The sequence below is a fragment of the Schistocerca nitens genome, chromosome 3 (genome assembly GCF_023898315.1).
Source record: "Schistocerca nitens isolate TAMUIC-IGC-003100 chromosome 3, iqSchNite1.1, whole genome shotgun sequence".
NCBI lineage: Eukaryota > Metazoa > Arthropoda > Insecta > Orthoptera > Acrididae > Schistocerca > Schistocerca nitens.
Genome location: NC_064616.1, coordinates 683,446,418 through 683,461,004, shown reverse-complemented (window position 1 = coordinate 683,461,004; position 14,587 = coordinate 683,446,418). Strand labels below are relative to the sequence as shown.

Sequence of the window (14,587 nt, the reverse complement as noted above, 5' to 3'; positions counted from 1 at the left end):
TCTCTCTTTCTCTCTCTCTCCGCGCACTCCGCGCCGTAACTCCCTACCCAAAGATTTTACAACGTTGCTAGTCGATGCATATAACAATTCCTTTGCCTTTTTCCCAGAGCTTATAAGTTTCACAGTAAGACACAGATAAATACAATGAAACGTCAACAGACTTCTACCTACTTATTAAAAGAAAGCATTTGAATTATAAATATTTACATACAACTCAGAAAAAAATTTACTATATCGGCAGCAGGTGCCATGCATCCTGCATTTTCGGTGTTACATGTTGACATACATGGTCCATCGATTCATAAGGTTATTTCCAAACCCGTACACGTCCATCCATTTCATACAATCTTAAAGAAGACTCGTCCGACTGGGCAACATGTTTCCAGTCATCAACAATCCAATGTCGGTGTTGACGGACCCAGGTGAGGCGTAAGGTTTTGTGTCGTGCAGTCATCAAGGGTGCACGAGTGGGACATCGGCTATATATATATATACACTCCTGGAAATTGAAATAAGAACACCGTGAATTCATTGTCCCAGGAAGGGGAAACTTTATTGACACATTCCTGGGGTCAGATACATCACATGATCACACTGACAGAACCACAGGCACATAGACACAGGCAACAGAGCATGCACAATATCGGCACTAGTACAGTGTATATCCACCTTTCGCAGCAATGCAGGCTGCTATTCTCCCATGGAGACGATCGTAGAGATGCTGGATGTAGTCCCGTGGAACGGCTTGCCATGCCATTTCCACCTGGCGCCTCAGTTGGACCAGCGTTCGTGCTGGACGTGCAGACCGCGTGAGACGACGCTTCATCCAGTCCCAAACATGCTCAATGGGGGACAGATCCGGAGATCTTGCTGGCCAGGGTAGTTGACTTACACCTTCTAGAGCACGTTGGGTGGCACGGGATACATGCGGACGTGCATTGTCCTGTTGGAACAGCAAGTTCCCTTGCCGGTCTAGGAATGTTAGAACGATGGGTTCGATGACGGTTTGGATGTACCGTGCACTATTCAGTGTCCCCTCGACGATCACCAGTGGTGTACGGCCAGTGTAGGAAATCGCTCCCCACACCATGACGCCGGGTGTTGGCCCTGTGTGCCTCGGTCGTATGCAGTCCTGATTGTGGCGCTCACCTGCACGGCGCCAAACACGCATACGACCATCATTGGCACCAAGGCAGAAGCGACTCTCATCGCTGAAGACGACACGTCTCCATTCGTCCCTCCATTCACGCCTGTCGCGACACCACTGGAGGCGGGCTGCACGATGTTGGGGCGTGAGCGGAAGACGGCCTAACGGTGTGCGGGACCGTAGCCCAGCTTCATGGAGACGGTTGCGAATGGTCCTCGCCGATACCCCAGGAGCAACAGTGTCCCTAATTTGCTGGGAAGTGGCGGTGCGGTCCCCTACGGCACTGTGTAGGATCCTACGGTCTTGGCGTGCATCCGTGCGTCGCTGCGGTCCGGTCCCAGGTCGACGGGCACGTGCACCTTCCGCCGACCACTGGCGACAACATCGATGTACTGTGGAGACCTCACGCCCCACGTGTTGAGCAATTCGGCGGTACGTCCACCCGGCCTCCCGCATGCCCACTATACGCCCTCGCTCAAAGTCCGTCAGCTGCACATACGGTTCACGTCCACGCTGTCGCGGCATGCTACCAGTGTTAAAGACTGCGATGGAGCTCCGTATGCCACGGCAAACTGGCTGACACTGACGGCGGCGGTGCACAAATGCTGCGCAGCTAGCGCCATTCGACGGCCAACACCGCGGTTCCTGGTGTGTCAGCTGTGCCGTGCGTGTGATCATTGCTTGTACAGCCCTCTCGCAGTGTCCGGAGCAAGTATGGTGGGTCTGACACACCGGTGTCAATGTGTTCTTTTTTCCATTTCCAGGAGTGTATATATAAGTTCAAATGTGTGCGAATTCCTAAGGAACCAATCTGCTGAGATCATAGGTCCCTATACTTACACACTACTTAAACTAACTTAGCTAAGAACAACACACACACACACACACCCATGCCCGAGGGAGGACTCGAACCTCTGGCACGAAGGGCCTCTAACCGCGCTGTCACTCAGTGCCATATCGATGTTGTTTCGTTGAACGGTTCGCGCGCTGACACTTGTTGATGGCCCAGCATTGAAATCTGCAGCAATCTGTGTATGGGTTGCAATTCTGTCATGTTGAACGTTGGCCGCAGTGATGTCGGAGGTTTGATGTTTTACCGGATTCCTGATATTCATGATATACTTGTGAAATGGTCGCACTGGAAAATCCGCACTTCATTGCTACCTCGGATATGCTGTGTCCCATCGCTCGTGCGCCGACTGTAATACCACGTTCAAACTCACTTAAATCTTGGTAATCTGCCATTGTAGCAGCAATAACCAATCTAACAACTGCGCCAGACACTAGTCTTCTATAGGCGTTGCCGACCGCAGCGTCGTATTTTGCCTGTTTACGTATCTCTGTACTTGAATACGCATGCCTATACCAGGTTCTTTGGCGCTACAGTATATGATGGTGATGACATAATGGCAATGCAGTCTTCGTTGAATGCACTCTCCATAGTATTTTCCGAGAAATACGTTTTTTTTTCCATTGTATATTCGTGTGTTAATGTAATATTTATATATTTCGGAGATAAGCGATACCTGCAGCAAAGCTCCATTTACCTGCAACGTTTTTCTTATGATTGTGAATCACTTTGTCACGTGGTATCCACATCAAATACATGTGACACACGTCGGGTATACGTATATACAAGATCAGTCATATGCTCCAAGAAGTGATGCCACCTCCTACAAAACAATGTCTAGATAAAGTGGAAGAGCATACCAAAGACTGCGAAATACTTACGCGATGTATGATGCTGCTACACTGCCTGTTCCGTCTAGTGTTTTACTGTGCGGTATAGAATTCTTATCAGATGTGTTTCTTAGAGAAGCACAAAGTCAATTTACACTCCATCTCCTTACCTAACCCACGCTTATGTTTCTTCTGTTGTAAAATACAATATTTCATATGAGTAAACTAACTGTATGATTTTGCGTAATCGAATTTTCACGTTAAATAGCTAAAACTACAGTCATACAGAACACACACATTCTTGCATGCATGTCATCAACTCGTTTCACTATATTCTTGGGTACAGACCTAGAGTTTCCAGCACTTTAGTAATTCATGATTGGGTGCTTGCCACTTTACATACTGTATATAGTAAGAGGTTCATGGCAAATACTGCTTGCTAATATGAAAAATACATAGCACTGTGTGTGTATAATTCTTGTGTCCTCTTTGTTGAAGTCTGTGTTAAAAATCTGCGTGTGGTTTAGAGGTAGAGAACTAAAATTGTATATAGACAGAACATAGTTTACAACCTTTTTCTCGGTGTTGGTTATGCGTAAGTTGTACTTCTACACCAGTCAACTTTCGTGTGTCCTTATTATCCCTAATGGACTCACTGCAGAACGAAACCTTTAACAGGGACTGTTTTCAATCTATTTGACACATTTGTTCCTTTAGTAATACCCATATCGATATAGAATTTTGATGCATGGTATATCACAGGGACCTAGATTGAAAAAAGGATCTTTCCCCAGTCTTAATATTGCACTTATGTGTAATACTAATGACATCTGTGTTGGAGTCTGTGATAGCAAAGATCGTCTACATTATGTCTGTCAGCCCCTTATTTTAGTAGCATATCCTACAAGCTGCATTACGAACGGTTATCAGTTCCCATTTTAGTGAAGTATTGCTGTGTGGTGCTGCCTTTCACCGTAAACAAATGTTCAGTTCAAACTACAGTCTTCTAAGGCATACACACCCCCAACCTCCTAATCTTGAAATGCAATTTGATCACGAAGAATAGCCTGTACTCCAGCAGATCAATGGTACGGTTCAGAGGCAGATCCACCTGTGTTACATCTGAAATAGTAAATTATTGAATTATGCACAGTGCAAAAGAATTAAAGGGTCACATTTACAAAAAAAAAAAAAAAACTGTCATTTTCCTGCATTGCGACGAAAAAAAAGCACCTTAAGCTGTTACTCTTGTGACAAATATTATTATTCCACAGGTTATAAGAACTGATCAGACTCTGATATTAATAGATTTGTGTTGCGTCTTCAATGCCACTGTCATAGATGGGGTGTTAACGTACGTTTTTGTCCGCCTTGGTAGCTGCGCGGTCAGCGTAGTAGATTGCTAACTGAAGGAACCTGGGTTCGATTCCCGACCGAAGACGGAGTGTTGCGTTGTTCTCACGTTCATATCGTCACAATTGACGTTCCGCTATTGAGACTGCTGTATGATCACGTCTCGAAAGCCAATAAAATAAAATAAAAACTTCTTTACTTTTTCTACCACTCCTTCAAAATAGTGCCCAATGTCAGTCGCAATACAATGGGTGATTGATTTTCTCATCCCTCACTTGAGAGAAACGATTGCTGTGAATCGGCTTAATGCTGAATTTTATATAATGGGATGTCACTTCTGATGGGGTTTGACATCTAAGACTGAGTCAGGCAATGCCATATAATATGATGGTGTCCATTCATTTGTCACACATAACACTATCTAAATACATGGCGACGTTGAATAAAAACATTTTCTTATCCACTTCTGACTTTCAGAATTATTGTAGTTTCTTGTCCAAAAATCTCATTAGGTTATTCACAGACCAACACTATGCGTTCTTGCCTTACTTCGTCACAGAACTCTGTTTGTGACAGTACAATGGAAACAGTGTAATCCAAGGGGGACACATAAGTATCGAAAAACAGCGCCACTTACGTAGGCACCACAACTTCAGAAACTGCTGACTATGTTGTGACTTTGAAAATTAATTTTTCTGTTTACGCGAAATACAGCAGGTTACGATAATTTACGAGAAAGTAAGCGCACTCTGAATGATTTGTGGATAATACGACGCAATTGGAGCTGTAAACTTACCAGTATAACTGAAATATATTCTCAGTTGTGAACACGAACAATCATCATCTGTGCAAGGGGAATCTGTGCTGCACCAAGATTCCATCCCGGATTTACCGTTTTACGCGAGCGGGCTTTGACTATCCGTGCACCATCCACAGCCACACATAAACTTCCATATGTCGTCGTTCCTGCGTCACAATCTGTACTTCTACACATTATATAATTCTTGTACAGAGGAGAACATTTTAACTGCTAGTCGCTGCCTGGTATCAGGCAGACTATGGTTGTTTGTATTCGCAACTGCGAAAGCATTTCATGCATTTCACAACAGCTGTAGTCGCCACACTGCCCATTCCTTTGGACATGCATGCATGTTCGGTGGTACATTGCATCATTCTTCTTAAGACAGGCACTACAATATCGTACTTACCCCTGTTTTCAAAGGTATGTGTGCATCAGGCTTTTTATTTCAGTTCCAATTGGGAACCACCTTTGTCCACCTCCAAACCTATCGAGAATTGTCTGTAACAAAAATGTTTCACAGTGGACTGTCCACTCCTCATGTGTAGGAAATTAGAGGTGGAAAAAACCTACACAATGAATCACCGTATTATTGCAAGACCATAAAAAATGTATTATTTATTTTTGACTTTCATGATATTTTCTTTCTTGCTTTACAGAAAAATATCGTTGACAACCTTATATGACAATACTTTATTCAACGTCTACATGAGTACTCTGCATTTCAAACATAACTTCTTGTCTTGAATCACTTTTGCACTATTTCTCAATTCTTTCACTCTTGAACAGCACGTGGGAAATACCAACACTTGACTTGGTTTTCCCACCATTTTATGTCATCCTATTGGTCAAGATCAGCTGGGGGAGGGTGATCTTGATTTTGGTCTTAGACCCAGCCCATTGGATGGGTGATCTTAATTTTCCCGCTGTTTTTGTGTCATAAATAGCCACAGAGGTGTGGACAGTGGAAGGGGCGTTATCTTCATACATGGTAGGTATCAGTTTACATCATGACCTAGAATTTACCACTCCCAGTTTCCCTAGAGGGGTGGATGGTGACCTGGACTTAGATCATTATCTGGGCCCATACCTGCACTGATCCTCTACTGCTGTTTAACTGCAAACTGCTTCATTCTACAGCTATAGACTTTCACAAAGCCAAACCAAAAAAACTGATAAAGTAGTGTTTTTTTACAAGAGTGTACTGAAAAGTAACGCCACTGAATTTTTAATGTCAAAACTCTTAATGCTTTTTAAACCAAATAAAAGTTCTTAACTTTCTACATCTCCAGTCTTCATGTCTACAGATTTATTTTTCAACATCAACATCCTGTCGACATATACATTTTTTCCAATGAGAGACCAGTTTATTGGTACCATCACTGTAGAAGGTTTGGCTTTGTTGTCAGAGCCACATCCTCACCTCTGTTTGCACTGCTTCATCACTATCAAGGTGCGGTCCTCAAAGATGCTCTTTCAGTTTTGGCAACAGACGACAATTGGGGGCAAGTTTGGATGATATGGAACATAATCTATGACAGCAAACCCAAGGCATTGGATTGCTGGCGATGTCACAGCACTCGTATTTGGTCAGGTATTGTCAGGGTGAAGGACAGGGTGCTCTATAGGTGGACAAACTCTTTCAATTCGTGCCTTTAGTTTTCTGGGTGTCTCGTAGTACACCGATATACACTCCTGGAAATGGAAAAAAGAACACATTGACACCGGTGTGTCAGACCCACCATACTTGCTCCGGACACTGCGAGAGGGCTGTACAAGCAATGATCACACGCACGGCACAGCGGACACACCAGGAACCGCGGTGTTGGCCGTCGAATGGCGCTAGCTGCGCAGCATTTGTGCACCGCCGCCGTCAGTGTCAGCCAGTTTGCCGTGGCATACGGAGCTCCATCGCAGTCATTAACACTGGTAGCATGCCGCGACAGCGTGGACGTGAACCGTATGTGCAGTCGACGGACTTTGAGCGAGGGCGTATAGTGGGCATGCGGGAGGCCGGGTGGACGTACCGCCGAATTGCTCAACACGTGGGGCGTGAGGTCTCCACAGTACATCGATGTTGTCGCCAGTGGTCGGCGGAAGGTGCACGTGCCCGTCGACCTGGGACCGGACCGCAGCGACGCACGGATGCACGCCAAGACCGTAGGATCCTACGCAGTGCCGTAGGGGACCGCACCGCCACTTCCCAGCAAATTAGGGACACTGTTGCTCCTGGGGTATCGGCGAGGACCATTCGCAACCGTCTCCATGAAGCTGGGCTACGGTCCCGCACACCGTTAGGCCGTCTTCCGCTCACGCCCCAACATCGTGCAGCCCGCCTCCAGTGGTGTCGCGACAGGCGTGAATGGAGGGACGAATGGAGACGTGTCGTCTTCAGCGATGAGAGTCGCTTCTGCCTTGGTGCCAATGATGGTCGTATGCGTGTTTGGCGCCGTGCAGGTGAGCGCCACAATCAGGACTGCATACGACCGAGGCACACAGGGCCAACACCCGGCGTCATGGTGTGGGGAGCGATCTCCTACACTGGCCGTACACCACTGGTGATCGTCGAGGGGACACTGAATAGTGCACGGTACATCCAAACCGTCATCGAACCCATCGTTCTACCATTCCTAGACCGGCAGGGAACTTGCTGTTCCAACAGGACAATGCACGTCCGCATGTATCGCGTGCCACCCAACGTGCTCTAGAAGGTGTAAGTCAACTACCCTGGCCAGCAAGATCTCCGGATCTGTCCCCCATTGAGCATGTTTGGGACTGGATGAAGCGTCGTCTCACGCGGTCTGCACGTCCAGCACGAACGCTGGTCCAACTGAGGCGCCAGGTGGAAATGGCATGGCAAGCCGTTCCACAGGACTACATCCAGCATCTCTACGATCGTCTCCATGGGAGAATAGCAGCCTGCATTGCTGCGAAAGGTGGATATACAGTGTACTAGTGCCGACATTGTGCATGCTCTGTTGCCTGTGTCTATGTGCCTGTGGTTCTGTCAGTGTGATCATGTGATGTATCTGACCCCAGGAATGTGTCAATAAAGTTTCCCCTTCCTGGGACAATGAATTCACGGTGTTCTTATTTCAATTTCCAGGAGTGTAGTTATGGAAGCATTACTTTTCAGCACGCCCTCATTTATTGGCTGTAGTTTACGAGGGTCATTCATTAAATAATGCCCACAATTTTTTTGCCCAGAACGTATTTATTCTTCAAATTTAGAATTTGGTGACAATATCATACAACGTCTGTTTCAAATGTACTGTATTTATACATAACCTCTATCGCAATCCATGGCCTTATGCTAATGTTGTGTAAGAGCACTTATTCCCTGTTGTTAAAACCTCTTGTCCTATACTCATAACCATATTTTCACTGCATGAATTACAGCCTCATGATCTTCAAAGTGTTCCCCACGTAGAGAACACTGAAGCACCTTAACACACCTTAACAGATAAAAACCAAGGGCGCTAGGTCTCGGCTATGGAGTGGAAAAGGCAATTATATCCAACCCAATTTCACAAGTGTTCTGAGACAGTGTGGGCGTGCATTGTCATGTTAGAGTAAGACCTCCCTTGTGCTTTGTCATGTTAGAGTAAGACCTCCCTTGTGCATTGTCGTGTTAGCGATTTCTTGTCTGATCGAACTTGTCAGAAATGGTTCTTGAGTTTCTTCAAAGTTTCCAAATTTGTCTCTGAATTAACAACCGACCATTTTAGGTACCATGTTCATAAGAATGACGCAATCACTATCCCAAAAGACTGTCATCATGATTTTACCAGTACAGGGAGCTGCCTTGAATTTCTTTTTTTTTTTTTTTTTTGTTATAGTGGGCGGAGCAACTGCAGTGACTGCTTTTCTGTCTCTGGCAGACCTACAACGACCTGCGACAGAAGAATCTCTCCATTGACATCAAATTGCTCCAACAGCTAAGACGAAATGGCTAGTTTAAAGAACTGCATGTTTGCCATCAACTGTACAAACTGCTTATAATCTATTTTATACTGGTTTCGATCATTGCGACCATCTTCAGAGGAAGACTGTATCAACAAAACCAAATTAACAATGTACACACAGGATACATTAAGTAACATGTCAGCTTTATAAGGATAAACATGCAGAAGCACTTACAAAAAATCTGTTAGATGGATATGGAATTCAACTTCCCATTGGATAAATTGAAAATCATCAGGGTTGTAAAATGTACAACGTATAACAGACCATGCTTTCTATACCAGTACATAATTGATTTCACTGCAATTAATCGCAACTATCATTAAGATAGTAACATGAGACAGACCTCTGTCGATATGAGTGCATCAAAGAGCTTAAGTATATGAATGAGTATATGAAAGATATAAATAGTTAACACTGCAAAGATCACCTTTTAGGAATCGATTTGTGTTATATACATGGTATATGCAAAGATATATATTGCCAACCATCGATAAATGTAGACTATGAAGGTCTACCTGTAAATGAACATAATATTTGCATTGCATCTACGTTGTTAACAGTATGAAGACATAGTAATCATAAGAAATGGTATGACGAAAAATATTGACTAAACATTACCTCTTATATGTAACTATCTTATGCAGACACAAAAGACAAAAATACATTTGTCTACAGTCCAGAGTGACATAGGTCAGAAAAATCTCAATTAACATCTATTGACGGCAACTGCTCAGAGAAGACTTCATGCAAAGAGCTTGTTACCATGTCACATTCAATTCACTAATGTAAGACACTGCAAATATCTAACTTCTTCTGATATGAGTAAATCACAGTAGTTATGTATATATGGGATATCTAGATACTTTACATCATGAAGACTATCTCTTACTAAATAATTTGTGTTATGCACTATGATAATATATTGCCACAGCAATGAAACATAGTTTGTAAAGTTACGTCAAGAGTAAATTATACTAGCCATATCGCTGAATATAAGAAATTCTATCTATATATGTACAAAATGAGATAAACGTATAAAAACTACAAGAACTGTATATTATGTCTATCTCTGAAAGGATGGGAAATATAGGGGTCCAGATCAAAAAATCTAAATCCCTGCTGTCACACAACCTAGACCTCTGGCACTGATCACATAGTCCATAAGCACCATATAACCTATACCTTCGATTTCAAATAACCTAGACCTCAAGCACCTCATGACCTATAAATCAGGAAATGTCTCACTTAGACCTTAGAGATAACATTGTGCAGCAATCAGGCACCACAGTTCTATGACTTCATACCTCATCGTTACTGAGGAACTACAGAAGCTGCAAAACTCAACATGTATTATTGGAGATTGTATAAGTCTGTAAGCAACCTGAAAAGTGTAACTGCCATGTTTCATCATATACTACATGATGATGAACAGTTAACTATATTTTACAGTTAACAATATATATTAACGGTCCATGGTTGACATATATCGAATACAAACAGATGGTCTTTCCATTGTGTCATATCAACATTTCTCATGCGTACATAAGTTCCTTGGTATACTCATATCCACAGAGATCAGTTATCATGTTACTACCTTAATGATCTTTCTGTTTAATCATAGTGAGGTCAGTTTCCAGCTAGTATCAAAGTCATGGCCTGCTGCACATTTTTCTGATTCTGTAAATATTTTAAGACTGATAGTTTTCAATTTCCTCAGTGGAAAATTGAATTCCATATCTAGCTAATATACAGATTTTTTTGCAAATACTTCCACGTGTTTCCATGGTTAAGCTGACAACTTATTTCCTTTACCCTGTGTGTACTTTGTTCATTTGCTTTTGTTGATATAGTATTCCTTTGAAGATGATTGCTACAACTGTAACCAATAGAAAATAAAGAATAAATTTGTACAGCTTATGAAAAATGTACAGTTCTTCAAATTCCTGACAGCTGTATCAAGTCATCCCATTAAAATCTTGACCTTTTTTTAGATGTTATAGTCTATTGTTAGCATTTGTGGGACCCATCTTGAGCACAGCTTACAATGTTCAAGAGTCACAACCATTGCACATGCATTTCTAATGTCACTGATAGCTGTGATAGTCTGCATGAATAATGGCTTCCATGGGATTCATCACGTCAAGAGCAGTAGCTGTGACATGACATCTTGAACATGGCCGATCACAATGTTCAATTTCTGCTCTTCCTGACCTTTTAACTCTCTTTACACAAATCCTAACAGTAGTCCAATAAGTAACATCATTACCATTCGTTCTGCACAAACGCTACCCTGGTTTCTTTTGCCACAACTCAAAAGACAATTACAGTATGTTGCTTGGAACGAGTGTCTTGTGTAGACGCGATTTTGATAGTTCACCACAGATCTGCAATCTGGCTGAATTGTTTCAAGGTCACACACTTCCAGAAGAAATATCAAATTCGAAGCACCTAAAATGAAACATTTGGGGCATTATTTATTGAACAATTCTGGTACATTTAATTTTGAACACTATTCATCGGCCCTAAGGTTCCTTGTTGACACCAGGAGGTCGTTTCTCAAAGCTCTACATGCATAACCACTAATTTGAAGATCACAGCTCTTAACCTTCAACAGCTTTGATGAAAGTACATTCCGGATGTTGGGTACTGTTTATATTTGCTATTCTTGAGAGTTAGTGATAGAGCTATGGTTCAGCTAACACTTGTAACCCATCTCCAGATCTATACAGGAAAAGATATAAAGAAAATGGCAACTGTATTTCGAAGCAAAACACTTGAGATGCATAGAGGAGTTTGGCAAATGCTTACTAGTATATTTGTGGTACGATCAATACTTGCCCCAACAAGCTTTCAAAAGATTTTCTTAATATTTATTAGATCACACTAGCAGTTAAATCTACAGATAAATATTCTGTATAGTTAAAACATGTTAGTTTTATGTCCTAGTCCATTATGCACCTCTTACAAGGTTATGAATTGTTTCAGCACCTGGAGCACAAAATCAGTGTGTAATGAAGGTAGAAGAGTTAACTACATCCCATTCACCATTTACAAAAAGAGACGAACATATTTTCATAGAGACTGAAACTGAACAACTTGTATTCAGCACAACATAGCCAGATGGTAGCTGCTAGCATGATTGGGTAAGAACTCATTAGAAATAAACTGTGGTGAGTAATATGTGAGCTATTAAAATTTTCCCTCAAGGAATGTATCATTGTAATCTCAACATCAGGGAGAAATATCAGTTTATTTTATGTTTTCATAAGTGTTAATATTAATTGATGTTGTAATGTTGAAAATAAATAATGAAAACAGTTGAAAGAGTATTGTGTATGGTAGTATTTGTGGCATATATATAGCTTTATGTGTGGACACAGTCAGATTAACCTGTAACATTATACTTGTTCAGCCAAATGGCAAACATGTTCATCCACGCTAGCTGTATGTAAATTAACAATTGTCAGATTTAAGACATTCTACGCTGGTATGACAATACCTATATTACAATAGTAGCCATTTTGTTACACAATTAAGAATTGTTTCTGTAAATAATTATTAATATAAGTGCTACTGTCCCAGAAATGATTTTGTGATCAAGGATAAATAATCATAAAATGTGTGTGCAATGCATGTATGTTTTACATACCATCATGGTAACAGTAGTATTTAATAGAGGCTTTTATAGAACTAAATTGAGCATAGAATTTTAATACTGTAATCTATAAAAATGCCATTAATATGGACCTTTTATTTCACTGCAATCAGAAGTACAGATGAAAAATCTGGCAGCTTAAATACATTTCAGTCCTTACTTCCAATTCAAAAAGAGAGTGGCTGTGTTTCCCACTAGAAGCTGACTTTTTGCTATTTATGTTTACTATTTGTGAGTTGATTTGGTGCAAAAAAATGAGCACAACTCATCTAATAAAGAAAACCTAATATTTGGCATCAATTAATAAAGCAAAACCTCAGATATACAAAAGTTTGTGGTCTTCATTTGATCTGCATGGTTCAGTGATTCTTCACAAGTAAAATTATCTGCACACATTTTGCATTTGTATTTGTGCTTTTCATAAATATGTAATAGAGTCAAATATTTAAATGACTCGGATAATCTTTGTTTAAATTATTCAGATAATCTTTTTTTTAAATTATTAAAGTTATATAATATAATGATGTTAAAATGAGGCCCTATAACTGAATGATGGCTGGTTTGTGATATTTTTATCTACAAGAAATGGCTAGAGCCTGTTAAGGTTTGCACTCATTTCATAAATAGGAAAACCTGTGATGATGATCTACCAGTTAATATGAGGTACATTAAAAATAAACAACAAGAACATGTGTATGAAAAATGAATATTGAGTTACTGTCTATACTGAAATCATTCATAAACAGGAAAACTGTGATACAGAAAATTTGTCAATAATACTCATCTTGTGTGCCAAACCTATACTTGCATATTATGGCCTAAAATGGCAATTAAAAATTATTGAACAAAATTATTTTGTCATTCTTGATATTTTTAAACTATTCTATAATACAACTATCATGTTGTTAGCAAATGTATTCTGTAATATGTCAATATCATTGAAGTAGCAATACCAGAATTATTACAAAAAAGAACATATTAAAATGACTGATTTGAAATGATAAAGCAATAACCAGTGTATTTCTTTGCAACTGGTGACACTTCAGTTAATAAATCGATAGTAAAAATTTATAATGCAAATCAAAACATTTTATGATTAGTCAATTAACATGGGAAAGGATTGTATAGTGTGAGTTTTAAAGAAGTCTCTTAGCATCTGGAGATGTCTCACAGAATTTGCTGTCCTAAAACTAATTCTCATTTCAATATAGATGTGCTTTAAGGTCTTATAACTTTTTTGTAGATGAATGTGTGATTGCTTAACTGTGATATTAGTATATATAACATAAATGGTCTGCAAATACATAAAGTTGTTACCAGAATAACAGAGGTTATTTTAGTCTTATATTGTATATGGTCTTAACATAGTGTAATAACTTATCAAGTTATATACTCACTCAATGTTACTGATGGATTCAAATTCACCACTGAAGTAAGATATAGACTCTCTGCAGAAATACATATCAGTAATAATGTAATTATATTTGAATATTTTGTTTTGTTGAATATAACTGGAGTTTTCCGTATCTGAACTTAAAGAAATAAGTCTACTTATGAACTGATATGCTTTTTTTTGTTTACTTCCAAGGTGGTTCATATCATTTTATTTGAGTTGTTTCAAGATAAACTGCTCTCGTAAGATCTCTAGTCAACAATAACAGAGCATACACACAGCTGAAACTGCGAAACTTTCTAACTGCTGTAGTATTTTGTTGAAGACAAGGTTCTGAAGCAAAGTGCCATGTTGACTCTTGGTTATTACCGAGTTTTATAGAATTAGAATCGCAAATAACAGCTTACATAGTGCCAGATATGTGCAGGATTTAAACAACGAGACAGTCTTAATAATTCAGTGTTGTGTGAGAATGAGAAAATCATTTCAGAATCAATTCTAAAGTAGTATTTTGTTAACTTAGTAACTATTGTAATGACTGTTTAAAAAAAATTCCTGTTGCTTAACAATAACTCAAAACAGCTGTTCTGTGCA

At 40.5% G+C, this 14,587-nt stretch overlaps 1 protein-coding gene across 1 annotated transcript in view; it reads left to right on the top strand.

Annotated features, from left to right (window-relative positions):
- The window catches only part of LOC126249714 (glutamate decarboxylase), a 262,230-nt gene extending 250,223 nt beyond the window's left edge, over positions 1 to 12,007 (top strand). The window contains exon 12 of the mRNA XM_049951395.1: positions 11,931 to 12,007. The gene's annotated coding sequence lies outside the window, so the exon portion shown is untranslated. The remainder of the gene's footprint in view (positions 1 to 11,930) is intronic.
- The last annotated feature ends 2,580 nt before the right edge of the window (positions 12,008 to 14,587 follow it).